Here is a 19,475-nt window from a genome sequence, read left to right as displayed (position 1 = left end):
CAGGAAGATGGCAGGATGAGGACAGTGAGCAGGAAGATGGCAGGATGAGGACAGTGTGCAGGCAGCAGGGAGATGGCAGGATGAGGACAGTGAGCAGGCAGCAGGAAGATGGCAGGATGAGGACAGTGTGCAGGCAGCAGGAAGATGGCAGGATAAGGACAGTGAGCAGGCAGCAGGGAGATGGCAGGATGAGGACAGTGTGCAGGCAGCAGGAAGATGGCAGGATAAAGACAGTGAGCAGGAAGATGGCAGGATGAGGACAGTGAGCAGGCAGCAGGGAGATGGCAGGATGAGGACAGTGAGCAGGCAGCAGGAAGATGGCAGGATGAGGACAGTGAGCAGGCAGCAGGAAGATGGCAGGATGAGGACAGTGTGCAGGCAGCAGGAAGATGGCAGGATAAGGACAGTGAGCAGGCAGCAGGAAGATGGCAGGATGAGGACAGTGTGCAGGCAGCAGGAAGATGGCAGGATGAAGACAGTGAGCAGGAAGATGGCAGGATGAGGACAGTGAGCAGGCAGCAGGGAGATGGCAGGATGAGGACAGTGCGCAGGCAGCAGAGAGATGGCAGGATGAGGACAGTGTGCAGGCAGCAGGAAGATGGCAGGATGAAGACAGTGAGCAGGAAGATGGCAGGATGAGGACAGTGCGCAGGCAGCAGGGAGATGGCAGGATGAGGACAGTGTGCAGGCAGCAGGGAGATGGCAGGATGAGGACAGTGCGCAGGCAGCAGGGAGATGGCAGGATGAGGACAGTGTGCAGGACAGTGTGCAGGACAGTGAGCAGGCAGCATGGAGATGGCAGGATGAGGACAGTGTGCAGGACCAAGAGGTGAGTTAGAAATTAGGCTGAACTTTAAGATCTACTGTATCATCAACACAGATATTAGCCTAATAGGCAAATATTTATTTCTGAAGGCTGTTGGAGCTTCTGCTGAGGGCAGGAATAACACCAGGCTGCTGGACCAGACCAGGCTGTTTGTAAATGTATAGGCTTATTACTTTTACTAATATACTTCTTCTAGGATAATTCTTGCGAGTTATCAAAACCAAATTCTTTTGGATAGGGATAAGGATAATGAGATCTTCTGTATTGATTCTCATTGTGTCGCATGTCCAGACCATGACCGTGTGTTGCATACATGTTAGTAAACACCCCTCGTGCATCTTTCACTCTTAACATTGATCCTGGTGGCGACTATTCATATTGACGCGGTAGCGGTAGTGTTATGAAGGCAGTACCCCCCCATTATGGAGGGGCAATTCGCACTCTGATTAAAGGCCTCGCTCAAGGGCCCAATGGTGGGATCATTCTGCTGGTTCAGGGATTTGAACCAGCAACCTGCTGAGTCCCAACCCACAGAGCTGCCCCTCCCAACAAATTACTTTTAGTATTACTTTGTTTAATACTGTTTTGGTCAGTGCATAATTCCTTATTTTATAGTTTTGATGACTTTAAACTTGTTCTATAATGTAAAGAACAGTACACCTTTCAATGGGTAGGTGCATCCAAACTTTTGACTGGTACTGTATCACAAGTGACAGACCTCACATACAGCTGTATGAATACAGAACTGCCGGAATTTCTGAGGCCATTGGAGGACATTGAGGAACTGCTCTCCTTTCCAGGAGGCCTCACACCTGCAGTTTGTAGGTTTTGATTCCCACTCCCCGGCTGCTGCACCTGCCCTCCAGAGCCATGAGGTATCTGCAAATTAGTGTCTTCAAATTGCCTGTTTGAGACTGTTTCCTGACATGCCCTGGCATCTCTACCAGGGTCCCCTCTATCTCAGTCTGAGTAGCCTGAGAGAGCTTCATCTTCAGTGATTATGGATGCATGGATGGATGGATGCATGCATGCATGGATGGATGGAAGACTATTTAAACATTGTTTAAACAAAATTCAAGATGATATGATATTAAATTCCAATGTTTAAATACTCATTTATTTAATCAGTGCTTTAGGTAATCTCTGAAGCATTTAAATTGAGCATGCATGCTTCTATACAAAACATTTAACTTAACACGGCTCTTTGAAATATTTACAGCTTTGTGAAGTACTATTCTAAGCTATTCTGAAGTATGAGATTTTTTTTCTCCTCAATCAGATGAATCCTTTGCAGAATAGAAGCAGAAATTCTGTTCTCTACATAGCAGCACACATTTATAAACCTGAATATTATTCCAGTTCAAATAATGCTTCCAGGCCTGCAATAATACACAAGGAGGGGAAATAAAGTGTATGTGAGGGTTTTTTTTCCTGTTTTAAATTGAAAGCAGTTGATTGGAGCTGTCGACTGCTCTGTGTAGCACTGCAATATATCTTCAAACTTAAAAGCAATTGTTTTGACAGCAGATCTTGATCAACATGCTGAATCATTTCATCTCATAAATCTTCTTAAAAATGATTTCAGGCAATAAAGGTGCATAGGATATGAGAGAAAGCTCCTTTTTTTTCACTCCGTTTATGGTCTGCATTAAAACTCTCGGCGGCTCTATATTACATTGAACATCTGTTCTTCTGCATTTACAGCTCTGGGATGGTTCTGTAATAGACAGCTATCCCACTGCCAACCTTGTTAATTAAGCAAGAGAAGTTTAGGGGGGGAGGAAAAGAGGACAGATCTGAGATGCTCTTCTTGCTATGGTGTGCCCACCAATGCAAAGTGACAAGTGCTGCTTTATTCACTATGGGGTGGACGCTGTCATTTTGCCTGTCCCACCTTGAGACATGCAGATTGGGGGTCACATATTGCCAGGAATCATTGGGTGGGGATGATTTAAGGGTTTTCCTCTGAGGCCTAACTGTGACATCACTCTGACCTGGAATTCAAACCAACAACCTTCTCATCATAAGCCCAGCATCCTAACCCGGTGAGCCACACTCTGGCCCCCTGAATGAGAAAATCACAATAATGACAACTGGTAAAAAAAATTTAAGAAATAAATGTGACAAACAGCAGGCCATTTCGTTTGACTCTGCCTCAGTGCTGGGGCATCAACGACCGCCACAACCCAGCCTGCCCTCTGGTCTCTCCGGACGCCGACGCTGGCCCCCTCCGCCACGCTGGCCCCCGCCTTCACAGTGGGGGGGGGGGCTTTTCATCACACTAAATTTAGCATTCCTTAGATGTCTCACTAAGGTGTTTTTTGACTGCTATTAAGTAAAAATCATAAAGATATTCTCTCAAGGCAAATGCAATCTCACTTCCTGCAGTAGTTACATGGGCGGAGGGAGGGGATTGTGGGGGCTGTAATGAATATTAATGAACGAATATATTAAACGCTGCGAAAGGCACCTCCCACATGTGGGGACCACATGATCTGCCATTTGTCCCAGTGGAGGAAACCTTTTTGTTTTGTGAAGGCTAAAAAAGAAATTGCTTAAAAGGCCGTGTGTAAGTGAATTTCTCTGCGATCGCACTTTGAAGCCGCACATTAAAAGTGTTTAAAGGGAAAGGGCTGCACTGCTGCTCAATCCAGGAAACCCGCGCGGGTCCGGCATCCCTGAAAGCTAATTTTACGTGTGATGAAAGTTCAGGACAGAGAAATGAATCCAGGGTCAGTTACCTCTGTAGTTATCTGGCAGGTGTAGGTGCCACTTTACTGCTACAATATGAATCATATTCAGCACTGGATCTGTCCCGTTTAGGTCTGCAGTGTCAAAGTGTCCTACTGCCATGCACATGTGCAGTGCGGTTAAGGGGTTAATTAAGTTGACTCTTCGTCCCATAACCAGGTGCCACCGGGGCGAGTCTCTGCATAAAAACCTGCTTTGTGACAAGAGGATATGGGATTGCAGGCATCTGAACGGGCGTCTGCAGGAGCCACGGGCCTGTGCTCCTATGCATGCAGCTCCGTCTGATCAGATGCGGCCGTGTCACACGTTAAAGAATCCCTCTTTAATATCCAAAGTCCAGCATTATTAGTAGGTGCAATTTTAATATAGATTATTATGCCTTGGAAATTATGTAAGCCTCATTAAGCATCAAATACCTCGTACTGATGTAAAAACATGCCATGAAAAATATTTGACACATTTTATGACAACAATGACTATGTTTAATCTGTTTGTTTTTGTCTGTTTTTTTTTGTTTTTTTTGCTGAGTTAAGGTATTTGTGCAAAGCATCATGGGACCTGACATCTGGTTGAGCTATAGATGATATCAAATGTTCAGCAATGGGGAGTGGGGGGGGAGCACGATTTGCTGCATGGGGTTTAACGGCCTCAGCAAAAACTGCATCTCACAAACAAAACACAAACGGGGCCTTTAATAATGTTTCAAGATAAATACCTCACTTTCCTGGGAAATTAAGCGGGGCTTTTGTGCAGGCTGTGCAGAATCTGTAAACTGAATTAGGGAGCAATTTACCGTGTCTTTGATGTGGTAAATATGAAGCGCGGCTGAGGAGCATGCGGACTGCAGGGGAGGAGGATCAGGGCGCGGTGGTGATGAGCCCCGCTGTCGGACTCCGCCGTAAGAAAGTGCTTAGCCCAGGTTCCGAGGGGGACCATCGTGCTCGTCGAGGAGGGAGCTGTGGGAAGGAAAGCGATGAGTGTGAATGGGGAGGGAGCAAAGATGCTGACAGAGTGGCCAGCAAAGAGGAGGGGGGCATTAAGGTAGGAAATGGCACGCCGCACGTCAGGGGGTAAATAAAGTCAGGTATTAAGGCCATAAATCCGTAATTACAGCTACCAAAAAACATGTACGTGTAATCACCTTAATCAAAATTTAATCATTCATTAAAATTTTTGCTTAATAAAAATATTATTAAATCGACCATGTTCATTTCAAACAAATCAAAACTTGCTTAAGATATCATTTACAACAGGTACATTTTAGGAGTATCCTACTGTACACATAGGACTTGACTGGCAGACTGTGAGCCAATGAATGCATAAAAAAAATAAATTTACTGATTTTGTCGCATCCTTACTGTTATGGTTTGAGGTCAGTGTTTTCCTACTGGATGGCTATTTATTACAGCACAATGGGTTTATAAATATGTGGCGGAAGAACATCAAACTGTGATATAACTCTTGGGGGAAATGTCGCCCGTCCGGCCACTGCTGTCTGTGAACATTACCCACAGCGGTGTGTCGGGGCTGTCTTTGTGTCTCTCGCCGGTGTGCTGCTAAATTCTCCGGTATGGATGGTAGAGCTTGCCAGTTATTTGGAATTTAATTAGTGGGGGAGGGGTGGTGATGAAGAGTATCAATCATTCTGTCTCAGCTATGAGATTATTCGTGCTTTCGATGGGAATCGGTAATAATGATGCCTCGCTTTCTCTGTACCATGGAGGCTCTGCAGGAGAATCCAGCTCAGAGCGATGCAGCATTTCAGAGCTGGAGAACAAAAACACCCTCGTCAAATCTCCCGAGAGCATCTCCAATGCTGCCTGCTACAGCCTCAGCTTTTTTTTCCCTGTTTGGGGGTGTTTTTTTTTTCTTTCACCCCTCGGGGGTGCTAAATATGATCTGCCTTCTGCAAGCAGAGATTCCTGCGTGCATTTTTTATTCATGTCGATTAACGGTAGCGCTCCGTGTTAGAAGTTTGCTTTGAAGACACCAAGCCCTCTGATCACCTCCTTAAACAAACGACTCCCTCAGAGTCTCACTCGATTTAAAATGCACAAATGGGGGAACACCCCCTCCCCCCCACCACCACCTTCCACAGACAGACGCTAAGGGAGGGTAATCTCTGATTCCTCTGAGAGAAGAATCTGCAAACATCCGTACTTCGGTTTTCTCTCACCAAAACAGCAAAAAAGTTGTGCCAAAATGTTACAGAGACCAATAAGCACAACAAAAATTTGTCATACCAAATACTCATCATGTCACACACTTGACTTTATAGTACGTATATGCCATGGCAACGCAAATAAATATGTAAGTCAGAGTAATTTATTTATACTTTTTATAAGTGTTACATATGAAGCAGTAGAAAAAGTTTATTATACTTTTTGGTATTTTGTGTGGTTTGTGTGGTTAATTTTGTTACAAGTATATCCTTCCATCTGCAGTGAACCTTCAGTCTGTGACTGTGAGGCTGCCTCTACTTACAGTTCGCACTCAGCGCACTGGAGCAGCGTAATGTCTGTGAACTACAGAGTGCGTCGATGGGAGCCTTCAGCCGGGAGAGCCGATGTCACATGAGTAAAGGGACCGAAATGATTGGCTGGCTAGAGGGCGTTACCAGGCACACCTTACCAAAACCAACATGGCGTGGACAGGAAACTCATAGCCGGTACACACTGGGCCCAGCACACAGAGGTTTCTCTCATGGGAGGAATTTCAGTATATGTATTTGACCATACTTGTGTTTTCGTGTACCCACTTTACGTCATCTTCCATTACCAAAGACCAGAACACAAGTACAGAGGATGGTAAAAATCACCGGATGTTCGTCTTGCTCCACCCCAAATATCAACGATACATCGGTTGCGTCCTCGCCGAACGAGACCAATCCCATGTGTCGTTGAACCCTTAGTTCATTCTTGGAAGGCAAGTTAGAAAGACCGGTCTTGCCAAGACCACAAGCACGATCTTTGTGTTCTTGGTATTTAGATTCCCTCCTAATCTCTCACTACCTGTAATATCAGCTTAAAGCCGTGTTATAGTGTCAGTTAATGCAAATCAAAATCTGATCACGTTGACATCTGTTACAGTATACAAAATATATTGGACATTATGCTGTTTTTTTTTTTAATCACTGTAATAAAACAAGAACCATAAATGGAGTTAACTAAATATAACAATGGTTTTATTTCAAAATCATTATGCAAAAATATTTTACTACCATCCTCAGATAAAATAATTACCGCAATATTTCATGGGAAATACATAACTATAGCGAGTGGCTTTCCTTCAGAAGGAGCGTGTGTAATTTTTGTGTCCTTCAGGCACAGATGACAGATTTTGCGCAACAGATTACCATGTCATTACACTACAAATTGAGCATCCCCTCTGAAATATTATAGTACAATTTTACAGTAAAAAGAACAGAAGCTCCTGCAAGGGACTCAGTCAGTGTAATCCTGACAGTGCTATTCCAGCATCCAGAGGCATTAAGCACAGAAAACACAAACTGGATTACTTATACTATTTCTGTTTATTCTGGGGGACTCTTCTGTCATGTCAATGCTTTTTTTTTTTTTGTGAACGGTGTTCAGATGTTGTTATATACTGAGACTGAACAGGCCTCAAAATCCTCAGAAACAGAGACACTTAAAAATCTATCATGTATTCAATGTGCAATATTGTCTTAGGAATAGGAATATATAAAAAGATAAATAAATAACAAAGAAAGTCAACTTTTCTGGAGTACATAGTTAATTAAGTTGTTCTGAACTGTCTTGTATGTTACATTGTTGCACAGCCACCAAGATAAATTCCTTGACTGGCTAACATACTAAGCGAATAAAGATCTTTGAAATGCAGGATGTTCCTCCTTTTTCACTTATTGTGATCATTCAATGAATAATATTTTGAAATGGTAAATTGTACATCGGATTTGAGGAAGCCCAAAGGTTATCTTATGGATATGAATATTGCCGGGCTGATCATTCACATCCGTACTTACACGGGTGTTTTTGGGGGGGCCGGCCACAAAGCCTGCTGGTGTGACCTGATGGTGAAACGGGGATGATGGGTCACAGTCTATAAAAAGGAGTATAATAAACGGCTCGTGTGGGACTGGCGTGGGACAGACAGGAGTGCTGGGAGGCCGCACTTGCAGAGAGGCAGACCCAGATGGCGCTGTGGCACTCAGGCTCCTTTGAGTGCCATGTGGTTGCTCCAGAAAAACACCACAAGACAAAGATCCTTAGTCTCATCACGGATCCCATAAACAGATGTCAAGAGGGAGAAGCACTCTTCTGGTAATCAGAACAAGGAGGTTGGTAGCAGCTGCTTTTTGTCCACAAACTATACAGGAGGCAGTGTTTATAGCAAGGAGTAACAGCGAAATCCGTGACAGTGACCAGCATAAGCGATTAGGGGATGGATGGATGGATGGATGGATGGATGGATGGAGGGGTAGCTCAATGTGAGCAGCAATCGCACCAGCAAGCCACCACAGACCTGAGCACGTTGATGATCGGCCACCGCGATGCTCTTAGTTCTTTCTCGCGTCATACAAACATGTTACTTCACCAGTTCAGCCACTGAGGTTTCAGAGAGATCGCTTTGCTGAATGTCCATCCTCAGCACTCTGAGACTGTGTGCCATCAACTAACTGCTCTTTGACGCGCATTAAGAATGAAGAATGAACCCTAAAAACCTCTAGGGACAGGTTTACTTCAATTTGCCAGATGAAAATGAGTCAGAATGAGTCTGTTCCAAAACTGTTAAATGCAAAAATGTACCTTTGGAAAGCAGCACGTAGCCAGCTTGATTGTCCTGGCTTTATTCCGTAGAGCATGTTTTGCAGGAATTCATGGCTGGAATACATTTAGACTGAGCGGTGTGTGATGTAAATGATGCCTGTCTCTCCCTCGCTTTCAGAAATAACAAAGAAAACCTCAAGGGAAGATCCCCGCTGTACTTCTGATAATGGCAGGAGACAGCAAGGTGGGCAGGGAAAAACAACACGTTTCACGGCGGCAGAGATTCAACCAATGCGAATGAAAGTCATCCTAACTTCCAGCACTTACGGACAGCAAATGAGCTGGTTTGAGCAGTTACACAGGAAAGCGACATACCCCTCACCAATCTATACAAGGGAGCATTTGCCTTTTTTATGTATCTCACTGAATGATGGGGAATTTGTTTTTAAATAAAGAATTAATACAAAACTTTACTTTATACATTGCCTTAGCTTTCTGTATGTTTTCCGATAAAACTTATTTATTCAGATCTCAGAGTAACAATACATTATATCACCAAACTTCACCAATTATAAGTCAGAAGTAGTTTTGCCAAGTAATGAGATGGTTTCTTCCGTGCCACAGCCAGCTAGCTAACACTAACAGCTAATGCTAATGTCTAACAGCTAATGCTAAGAGCTACGCAAATGAGGGAGTGTCACCCAGCATCCTGCCTTTTACTTTCTTAAGATTACAGTCAAATGCATCTAGACCCACACAGGCAAATCTCTGAATGGTTGTCAATAATAATAATAATTATTTCCACCAAATGGTTAGCGCGTGTTTTTGTGTGGTGAAGCATGGAATGTTCAGCTCAACGGTCCAGCCTCACTTTTTGTTGCTCATTCTTTCTCATACAGGATTATTTCAGCACCACTTGCATACACATTTTGCCTTATAAGTAACGCTAGACAAAAGGGTCATAAATGACAAAGGACTGAGTGAAGCCCATGACTTTATTACCTCAGCCGGCCTGGCCTGTTTTGCGTTTGGTGGTTCCCCAAGTGGACATTTACTGGCCTGAATTTTTTAATCTGTGGACTCATCTGGTTAGCTTTTTGGCACAGTGCCCTCTCCATTACACATTCAAAACAGATTTAAGCCCCCCCGCGGATGCATGACGGTTCCTAAAAAGGCTGTGAGTGCCAGCGATTTGCACCCAGCGCCTCGTGCGGCTCCCTCGTGATGTCAGCCAGAGGAAAACGACCTCCCAAATACCGGCCTGTCTGAGACCTGGGTGTTCCTGCTTATCAGCTTAAGCTGGCCAGATGTGCAAGGACCACCTGGAGCCGAGAGACACCAACAGGATGGAGTCGGGATCGTCAACTCAACACTGACCCCTGGCGCTGGCCCGTCTGCCAAGCAGCTATTTGACTCGATATGTCAGAAAAGGATGTCAGGAGCCAACCGCACTGGACCGATGACAGAGTGCAAAACACGTGGATCTATAGCCAGGAGACAGTGATTAACTGGATCTTTCTGGCAACAGCACATACATGATGAGCCTGGATTAGGGTAAAAATTGGTTATTGTGATAAGGTAAATGCTGCAACCCAGCCTGCGTCATTGTCACATGCTGTTTGCTGCTATTCATGCCAGAATTACAGCAAAATGTAGCACATTCATTAATACACTGTATTTAAACATGACCAATTATTTATAGAGCATTATTGAACTGAATATCCTGTAGTTCATGAATTAAAAGCGTTATTGTTGATCTCAAACTGTTTAAATGATTTTTAAAGGGGCATTTTTCTTTTCAGATCTAGTTTTCACAGGCTGTCGCTGACGCAGGCTCTACTCTATCTCTCTCTCTCTCTCTCTCAATCTATTCATCTAATCTCATCATGTCCATGTTTTCAAACACAAGCCTAAGGATCACAGCTCTACAGTCATTAACTGTGAAGGTTGCCAAACCTCTGCACAGGTGGCAGTGAAGTTACTCCACAAAAGATGGTCACAAAGCACCAGCACAGGTGGCAGTGAAGTTACTTTACTAAAGGTTGAAAAACACCTGCGCAGGTGGCAGTGAAGTTACTCCACTGAAGAAGGTCGCCAAAACCTGCCTAGGTGGCAGTGAAGTTATCCCACTGAAGGTCACCAAACACCTGCACAGATGTCTGCACTTCCGTCCCATAAAAACCTCCCGTTCTCATCAACTGCCCATCTTGCTTCCAACAATTATGTTGTCCTCCTGAGAGCTTTCAGTCCACACACCCCCCCCCTCCCCAATCCAGCTGCCCTTCAGCAAATATGCAATTTTCCATGTCAAGTATATTAAGAATATCTGTTGTCTGGGGGGAGCAGGCATCCATAGAGAAACAGCAGAAACTAACACAAAGTCAAAATCGGTGGTAAAAGAGAAGGTGGATTTCTCAGCAGTGTCTGAAACTAATCAGAGCGACAGGAGTTTATTTTGTTTCTGTGTCATCTCCCCAGATTTCATCCATCCATCCATTTTCCAGCTGGGGTTTATTTATTATCTGTAACATAAAAGCAGACTAAAAGCACAAGACTGGCACAACGCACTATTATCTATATATAAACTATGCAGCTGTTAAAAATGCCTAAATCGCTGGTTGAAAAACTATAAAGTATTCCTAAAATAGAGAAGATTCTGGAAGCTCCACTTGCATGTTACATTGTGCTCTTGGTGCTGCCTCAGCTATTGTTATATTCATACTGTTCAGAATATGCTCCGGAAACATAAACACATTGAGGTGTGATTTAGAGCAGATCAAGCCTGAATCTCTGAGCACTTGCTGTCAGATGAAGCCTGCTTCTCTGAGCTCTAGGAATTTGGGATAGTTATCACCGCAATCAAACAGGGATATTGATATGAGAATATAGAAATGCCCTTTTAATTGTAAGCCAAACACTCGCCATCCGTTGGGATGGTGCACTCCTCCAGTGCATATGACACCCAGTTCCTACTTTAAATCAAATTAAGCAAAAGAAAAGAAAAGAAAAAAACACTGAGCAGCCCTCAAATGAGACGGGAGACTCCTTGAATATGTTAGTCGGGGTTTTTGAACAGGGGTGGGGGCAACAGCTTGGAAGCTTCCCTGTGGGACAACAACGCCGGCAATCTGCAGCTGGCGCCGGGGATTGTCAGCTACAAATATTCACATATTTAATTATGGAAAAGTCCCCTCACTTTCAAAGTCACTGGCTCTCAATTCTGCCTCTGGATTTCTGCAGATTTGTCCATCAAGTCTGCGTAAGGTGGAACGATGTAGAAAAACAGGAGATGAACAAGAATGCCCGGCATGTAATTACCAGGGAGCAGAGCTAGCTGCCACGTCAGCTGAGATCTAACATTAACTGAGCGTTAAATATGAATCGTTAAATATGAATCATTAAATAATGTTTCCCTCCACCTGGGCCCAAATCTGCAAAACAGCCTGTAAAATGCACGGCACAGTCATCAGCAAACCAAATCCATTCATAGCACTATAAATATCAAATCATTACATACTCCCTGTGCTTCAATGATGGCTGTGATTTTTGTTGCAAATTAAATCAGTCCCTGTTCCTGCTATTTTATACGAATATATATCATATGAACCTGTCCAGGCAGTGCTATGAAACCTGAGGACAGACGCATCACCTTCTGAATTAGACTGAGTACTGGTCAACGGCTATGTAAGGGATAATGTACAGGCAGCCGGTAGTTATCGCAGAAATAAGCCCCGACAGTGTGATCAGGACCCGACGCGAAGCGGAGGGTCTTGTATCACACTGAAGGGGCTTATTTCGCGATAACTACCGGCTGCCTGTACATTATCCCGCTTATTACACGGCTACTTGCCACATAAGGAAAATGACATGGACATGAATATGAATTTGAAACATTTTATTGGCATATTTGTTTTAAAATAACATTTTTATCTTTCCGCGAAACGATATAGTACCACGTGACTATGCGTTATTACTTTGGAGCGGTTATTATTTGAAAATAATGAACCTGCAAATGTCTCAACTGACCAATCAGAATCAAGCATTCCAGAGAGCCGTGTAATAAGCCAAAATAAATGCTAAGGCAGCATCCCTCCAGAGGGTGGCGCCGTAGGCGGCCGCATACAGTATGTCACCTAATGGGTAGACGGGCACTGATTAGGCTGAATATTGTGGTCACAGAAAGGAAAATATGTGCTGAGTGTTTAGAGCAATTTACTGTGAGGCCAGAAGGAAGAGCAACGTTCGGTCAATGCAAGACACATTGTCCACAAGGTATTTGATTAGCTAACAGTTTGTATAGTAAAAGTCACTTAAATTGGCTAATTTCATAGTTTTTTTAACAAAAATTATCAAACTCTCAAAATCTTTCATAACACCTAGTTAATAATAGTCTAGTTATCATTGGGAAGTAGTGTTTTATTATCGTACCTATTCACAAAGTCAACATATATACAGACTATAGCCATGCAAACTTAGTAAATGTGATTCTTACTGTACACGTACTTGTTGTTTAAATGCCTAATTTTCAGAAAAGGAAGTTTAAAGGAGCTTAAAAATGGACAATAATCATATACCAGACTTTCAGAGATGAGTGAACGTCGTAGAAGATTAAGTGTAAAGACAGGTACCTCGCCGTAACGTTGTGAAATTATTAATATTATTATGATGATTAATAATAATAATTATTATTATTATTATTATTATATTAAACACTGTTCACTTTGGGGTAGAATTTCATATAAACGAATTTGTGTGGCTTCGTGAATCCAATGCATATTTAAGTTTCTTAATCTGTTTGTTTTAAATCTCGGCAGCTTCGTACTGACTGTAATAAAACCGCCATACATTTCCTGTATTGTGTTTTCCTGTAAATATTACTACTACTATACGGGAGCAGCTTTCAAATTTACCGCAGCCGCTGATAAGCTGAGTTTTACTGATAAGCCAGTTTATGCTCTGCACTTATATGCCGGAAATGACACCGTAAAACTGCTGTACTTCTAGTTAGTCTGGAACTGGTAGGACAAACTGTAACCCGGTCATATTTACTTGACTTTAAAGACGACGACTAACCAGCTATATTTAGCCGCTTACTTATTCATACTAGGGGAAATTCTGCTATTTGTAACCATACTGATATGTTGCGACAGTACATTATAGAAAAAGACACATCAATTATTAAGGATTTATTAATTATTAAATATTTGTAATTTATTTATCACCAAGCCTCCTGTGAAAAACAGTTTATTGTAATTCTTCATTTAAAATGATTAGATAATCTGTGAAATGATCTCTGTTTTGCGCTCAAAAATTGCAAGATTAGTGTTTGGTAAAATTACCGAGTCTGACAGGCACATCATATAAGCGCGCCTGCACTAATTATTAAAAAGAAGAAAGCACGTCTAATGCTGATATCATTCAGTCTAAAAGGCGGCATCTGCGCAGCGGGTTAACTTAGACCCCGCATGCGTACTACCCGCAACTTCACGCCCTTATTCTGACGTATTTCCCCCGGGCAATTACTTTAATATCATGACGTTCCTTCTTACCTCATCATTGTCTCTGCGCTTGCACTATCTCCACCACTTCTATTTTTCCTCTGTCTTTTAAACAAAAAGAAATATAGTGTCAGAGACTCTGGAAATCTGGTGTTATATGGAAAGCTGGGAAACTCTTGATTTTTATTTATTGCAAAGTTTCTGAAAATCTGCTGAATACGCTACATGCCAGGAAAAATTCATATTTTTTTGCTGTCCGAATGGATACCTATTTACTGTGTTTACATATATAAACAAATCAGTTACTGTGCATAATAACCCTTGTGGCTTACTTAACAGGTATTTCAAGGGCTTGGAATCCACTCTCCTCTAGAGACTTGGCCTGGCCCACTGGAAGTCAGACGTTCTACACGACAGAAATGCCTCTTGCCTTTGGTCCCTTAAGGCGCAGCAGGAGGGTGACATAGCAGCCTTGTGAAGAAACCTCATGTTGTTATAAGCACTTCAGCGTCAACCTTTGAGAGCAAGTCAGCCTGTCTGCGATGGTCCCCACATAATTATTCTCCACAAAGTGCGAGCCTTTCTACATTCCAGATGTTAAGATTTTAATGAAGTATTTACTATTTTCTGTTGTGATAAAGTGTTTACTTAACAACTGCTAAACATGTCAAACATTGTGTTGCCTCAAGTGGCAACAGGGTGATTTTTGTCATCAACATGTTTTCAAATCAACTTGTTTTTTCACATGTTAGTAAGGAATGAGATTCTGAACAACATAAATCAACAAGGACCTTACCACTGAACCTGAAATATAACATTTACCTTTACAGTTGAACATAAAATATTCATGACAACATGGAGAGAGAGCCATGTCACTGGACCTCTGATTCATTACTGACATGCAGAAATTAAAGACAGTGGCAGTTTTGGTAAAACAACACACTTCGGCAAAATGGGACACGGACTTAGTGCGAAGAACGTGCAGCAGGTCCTGTGTCTGCTGTAAAAGTAGGTACCTTCAATTAATGGAATGCACTGGTCTTAACCTGTCAACAGAGTATTGTACGTGCTTTCATCTTGGTGCACAATGCAGAGTATGGAAAACATCATCTTTAATCATTTTTGGGCAGGGGGGACAATTGTCCCTGCACATTGCAGAGTCCCAAGGCTGACGTGTTGTTTACTGTGGAATAACAAAGGGACGAAGAAGTCAAGATTCTGACGTGAAGCAAAGTGAACAAGGTGCCACAATCGCAGAACAGGGACGTGCTTCAGAATGCAAAGTGCCTTCCAGGCCGGGCGAATTCCCCAAACTTCTGCGGCTTGAGTTGCAGGTTACCTATGGATGCATTCAAACTACATCACAGGTTGATTTTCACTCACCTAAACCGAGGTCCAGCCGTTGTAGTAAACAAATTTTTAGTTGCAGTATATTTTCACAGCACCAGCTCACATCTATGCTACGGAAAACATGTTATCTGAATACTTACATAATATAAAGGAAACACATAGATATGCCGTTAATGCAATGTTTTCAGTAAATCATGTATTTCTTGAGTTTTAGAGTTTAAAGACCCAGTATGGGATGGTCAGGAAAAAAGCATAAAAGCATTGAAATATATAAGATATATATATATAAAATATGCATGAATTATTTAAAGAAATAAACTCTCCCCACATCCACCACCCCCCACCATTTATCACACAGGGGGGGCTGCTAAATTTGACATTCTGGTGGGATTTATGATACATAGTAATTATAGATATTAAATGCCCTTTAAACAAAAAGAGTGTTATTACAGCGATAATCATAATTTTATACTTTATAGAGGATTAATGGAAGAAGTACATTTTTACATGCTGTGTTTTGCCATGCCGTGAACATTTAAACATATATTCAAATTTAAACATATGATTCAAAACACATTAATATGCATGCAACAACGAACAATAAATAAAGGTAATAATAAAGGTGGAACAGAGCATGCCATTTGCATTTTTTGGACATTTTGGAATTGGAGAAAATCTTGTATTTACCATCTGAATGCATTGAGAGAAATGATTTCATTGGATTGGTGTATTAGGATAGTCAGTATGGGACAGGAATTCGGGGGGTGTTCCTGAGAGACTGATAAATAATACATCACACAAATCAGAATTCATGACAGAAATATTTAATAGTTTACAAACTTACTCATAACCAGAGTTTCAACCAACAGTTGTGTGACTCTATATACTATTTGGTTGGTTGAAACAAAACCTTGGACTGAATTTGTACTTTCTGAACCTGAACTTCACACCTCTGCTCATATCACTGGATGGTAATTTGGTTTCCACTACTTGCTGCTTGACTGGGCCCCACTATGCATACTCCTCCCTCAAGATTCCTTAACACCAGGAAAACGTGTGCAGATTACTCCTGGACATGGATCTGCTGGTGCAGCTCCATGTTCTAGGCAGAGATGCCCTCAGCATATATGAAGAGCTTGTACACTCACACACGTACACAAAAATACTCATGCACACACAAATGTATGATAATCAGATGTGTCAAAACGTGGCATGGACGACTATGCTAATGATGTAAGTATATCAGATGGTTGCTGCTGTATCTGGACAGCTTGTTTCTCCATGCAGTCACCCCAACCAGCATGAAACCCATTTGAGATTCTGTGAAAATGAATATCAGCGGCACACAACTGGCACAAAGGCCCCTTCCGTAATGAAAGCCTGCCCAGCCTCGGTACCAGATAGAGGGCTGCACAGTGACCGGTAGCCAAGAGGAATCATCAGTAAGCTGCAGGCCCAAAGACATTTTACAAAGATAGAAATTACTTATTTCCGCCTTTTGAGTGTCATCATTTTTTATACTCACCATGATGTTATTTTCCAAATTGCACTGTGCCAGTAATTTGAATGCAAAAATATGTGTGCTGATGAACGTTTCAAAATGAAAAAATTGAGATGTGCCTGTTGTGTAATTCTATACACTGTCAGAAAAGAAGTACCAATTTGTACCTCTGAGGGTACAATGACTTGTCACTGGAGCTGTACTGTCAAGGGTTTGACAATTGTACCCTAGATGTAGGTAAATGTAGCATTTAGTCTAAAAACTGTACCAGGGCTGTACTCTTTTGTCTGACAGTGACTGCGATAGCTGGGAAAACTAGATACAGTATCATTTGTTTTTAAAGAGATGCACTTTAGAATGAGTTCTGTAGGGTGGCATTTGGCTTATGGAGACTTACCATGTTTTAGCTTCACTGCTAGGTGACAAAACGCTACAATATTATATTACCAAGCATTTCATCGCTTGGCATAAAAAGGCTGAGAATTAGGGGGGGATATGACTGAGACGTGAGAGATTCGAGTGGATATGATCTCAGGGGGCTGAAGGAGAGAGAAAGAATGAGAGAGTAGTGGTAAGGAGCTGGGCTAACACTGGTGTAATAATAAAAAAAGAGTGTTAATAATGTTCAAGAGGCAGCAGGGATCCACTGAAGTGATCAGAAACAAAGACAGAGAGGAAATAGAAGGAGAGCAAATAAATCAGCATCCAAGCAACGAAAAATGGACACCGGTCAATAGCTACCAGAAAACCTGATGCACATCTCATTCAGTCTCAGTGATGAATCAGATAATGACAACCGGAAGTGTGGCTTGATGAAAGAAATGCTGAGAAATGTGCATAAAACAGAGAAGTTTCTCTCTATATATTTATCTTTTAAAAGGGAAAAATCGGTTTCAGTAAGTCTGTTCAAAAGACAGCTTTTGCACTTGACATTCACATTGCTAAGAACATTTCTCCCAAAGATGGAAGCTGTAATTTCAGTCATAAAAAGGTGCGCAGGAGTAATGTTGCTGAGTATTGTAAACTCATGAGTCACAAAGTCTCCTTTACCTTTTTCAAACGGAAATAAAAATGAAACTCCACAATTAGGAAAAGTGAAATTTTACAATGCCTGGCACAAAACCTAGCCATTATATTCTCCATTAGCTTTTAGCTTCAGGTGGTGAGGAAAAAAATAGATAGCATAGGAAGGCAATCCTGATAAAATGAGATAAATGAAGTAAACATCTCAAACAAATAACAGACAAAAAGCTATTTGACCGTCAAGACCTAATGAGAATACTGTTTGAAAGTAAATGATTGTTTGAATTTGTTGGTTAATCTATCTGTTTGGTAAAATTTCCTTGGAAATAATCAAGAATGACTCCTTGCTGGAATCGGTTCAAACTTTCTGGTGAAATGTGTTTCATTTTCCAGAATAACGTTTGATAGTTATGAATTTGAAGATATGTCAGCCCTGTGCTTGGGGGACTATATATATATTTATTTATTTCTAAAAACCACCCACGCCGGCTCTATATTGCTGTGTGATTTTAGGGAGCGGCTGGGGGTGGGGGGACGGGGTGGGGGGAGGGTAGGAGGAGGAGACTTTCACTGCGAGAGACGACAGTCCGCTGGAGTTGTGATTCATATGTGAGGGTGCTGGGCAGGTACTAATTAGGTGTTGATGTTGTTGTGGATCTGATCGTTTTTCAAGCACTAAATACTGGTGGGTTGTTTAGCTTGGTTGCTGAGGGGTAGAGCAGAGAGTTGTTTTTATGTGAGACAACTGACGTTTAGCTTATTACGTTCAAAGGAAAAACTAACAGCATATGAAATTAATAGCTTTCATTGAGTTCCCTCCAACACAGACTCCCCTAAATTGTAAATTGGAAGGTTATGCTCACTTATACTCAAGTCTGCGGGCAGGTTTGTGCTGATAAGATGCAAGACATTAATAATCCTACAAATGTGACATGGGCCAGCTTAATAACACACACTATGCTGGACATTTGCAGTAGACTACAGGGGCTGCAGTTAGAGCGCATCCAAGCAGCCTGTAGAATGATTCGAGCCATCAAACTGAGAAAAAATGCAAATGGCACGAACATATGCGACACACCCAGTTAGTCACACAAGAGACCAACCTTACTGCTGGAATTACTGGGCTATGAAAAAAAATGTTGACGTTAAATTATCTGATAAATAATGCCCTCTGCAAATATGTGGATTGTATTCAAACAATGTGCTTATAAAGCTGCTGCCAGACGCAGTGGAACATCACATAATGGATGCCTTTTGCTGATAAGACTCTGCTATGCTCTGATAGTGCCATCTACACCTCACGCTGGAAACGTGGGCATTCGTGGAGTGCATCAAGGTGTTGCTTTTGACTGGTGTCACCTGTCATGCGACAGTAAGACCAGACTGTCACACACAGTAACAGGCAGTGTGCATTTTTTAAAACCCTTTACATATATAAATTTGTATCTATGCAGAAAGTACCCACGTTAATGTTTATAATTATTAAGGTGTGGAATACTGTTCTTTTTTTCTAGTAATGTTGTGAAAATAGACCACTGCTATGCTTAGACTGTGTAGAACATACATATGCTATTCATGTTGTTTTCAGGGTCTCTTGTGTGTACTACTGTACTGACTTTAATTTGCTTGCTTGATTAACTGTAATTTTCTTCAGAAATGCACCTCTGAACGTATTGACTGACATCAGTTGATAAACGCGGACATCTAGGGGACAAATGATGCTTAACAGAAGAAAATCACAACGACAAATCCCCTCTAAAAGCAGATTGTGGGTAACG

General features: G+C 42.0%; 1 long non-coding RNA gene across 2 annotated transcripts; it reads left to right on the top strand.

Annotated features, from left to right (window-relative positions):
- Positions 1-12,370: 12,370 nt before the first annotated feature.
- On the top strand, positions 12,371-15,789 carry LOC111834924 (uncharacterized). 2 transcript variants are annotated; one of them, XR_011982741.1, is made up of 5 exons: positions 12,371-12,597; positions 12,855-12,949; positions 14,163-14,394; positions 14,654-14,831; positions 14,954-15,789. It is a non-coding gene; the product is annotated as an uncharacterized lncRNA (long non-coding RNA). The 2 variants fall into 2 exon arrangements; XR_002836101.2 differs by lacking the exon at positions 12,855-12,949.
- The last annotated feature ends 3,686 nt before the right edge of the window (positions 15,790-19,475 follow it).

Source organism: Paramormyrops kingsleyae, chromosome 15 (genome assembly GCF_048594095.1).
Source record: "Paramormyrops kingsleyae isolate MSU_618 chromosome 15, PKINGS_0.4, whole genome shotgun sequence".
NCBI lineage: Eukaryota > Metazoa > Chordata > Actinopteri > Osteoglossiformes > Mormyridae > Paramormyrops > Paramormyrops kingsleyae.
Note: the sequence above shows the minus strand (reverse complement) of the source record. Positions and strands in the feature narration are given on the sequence as shown.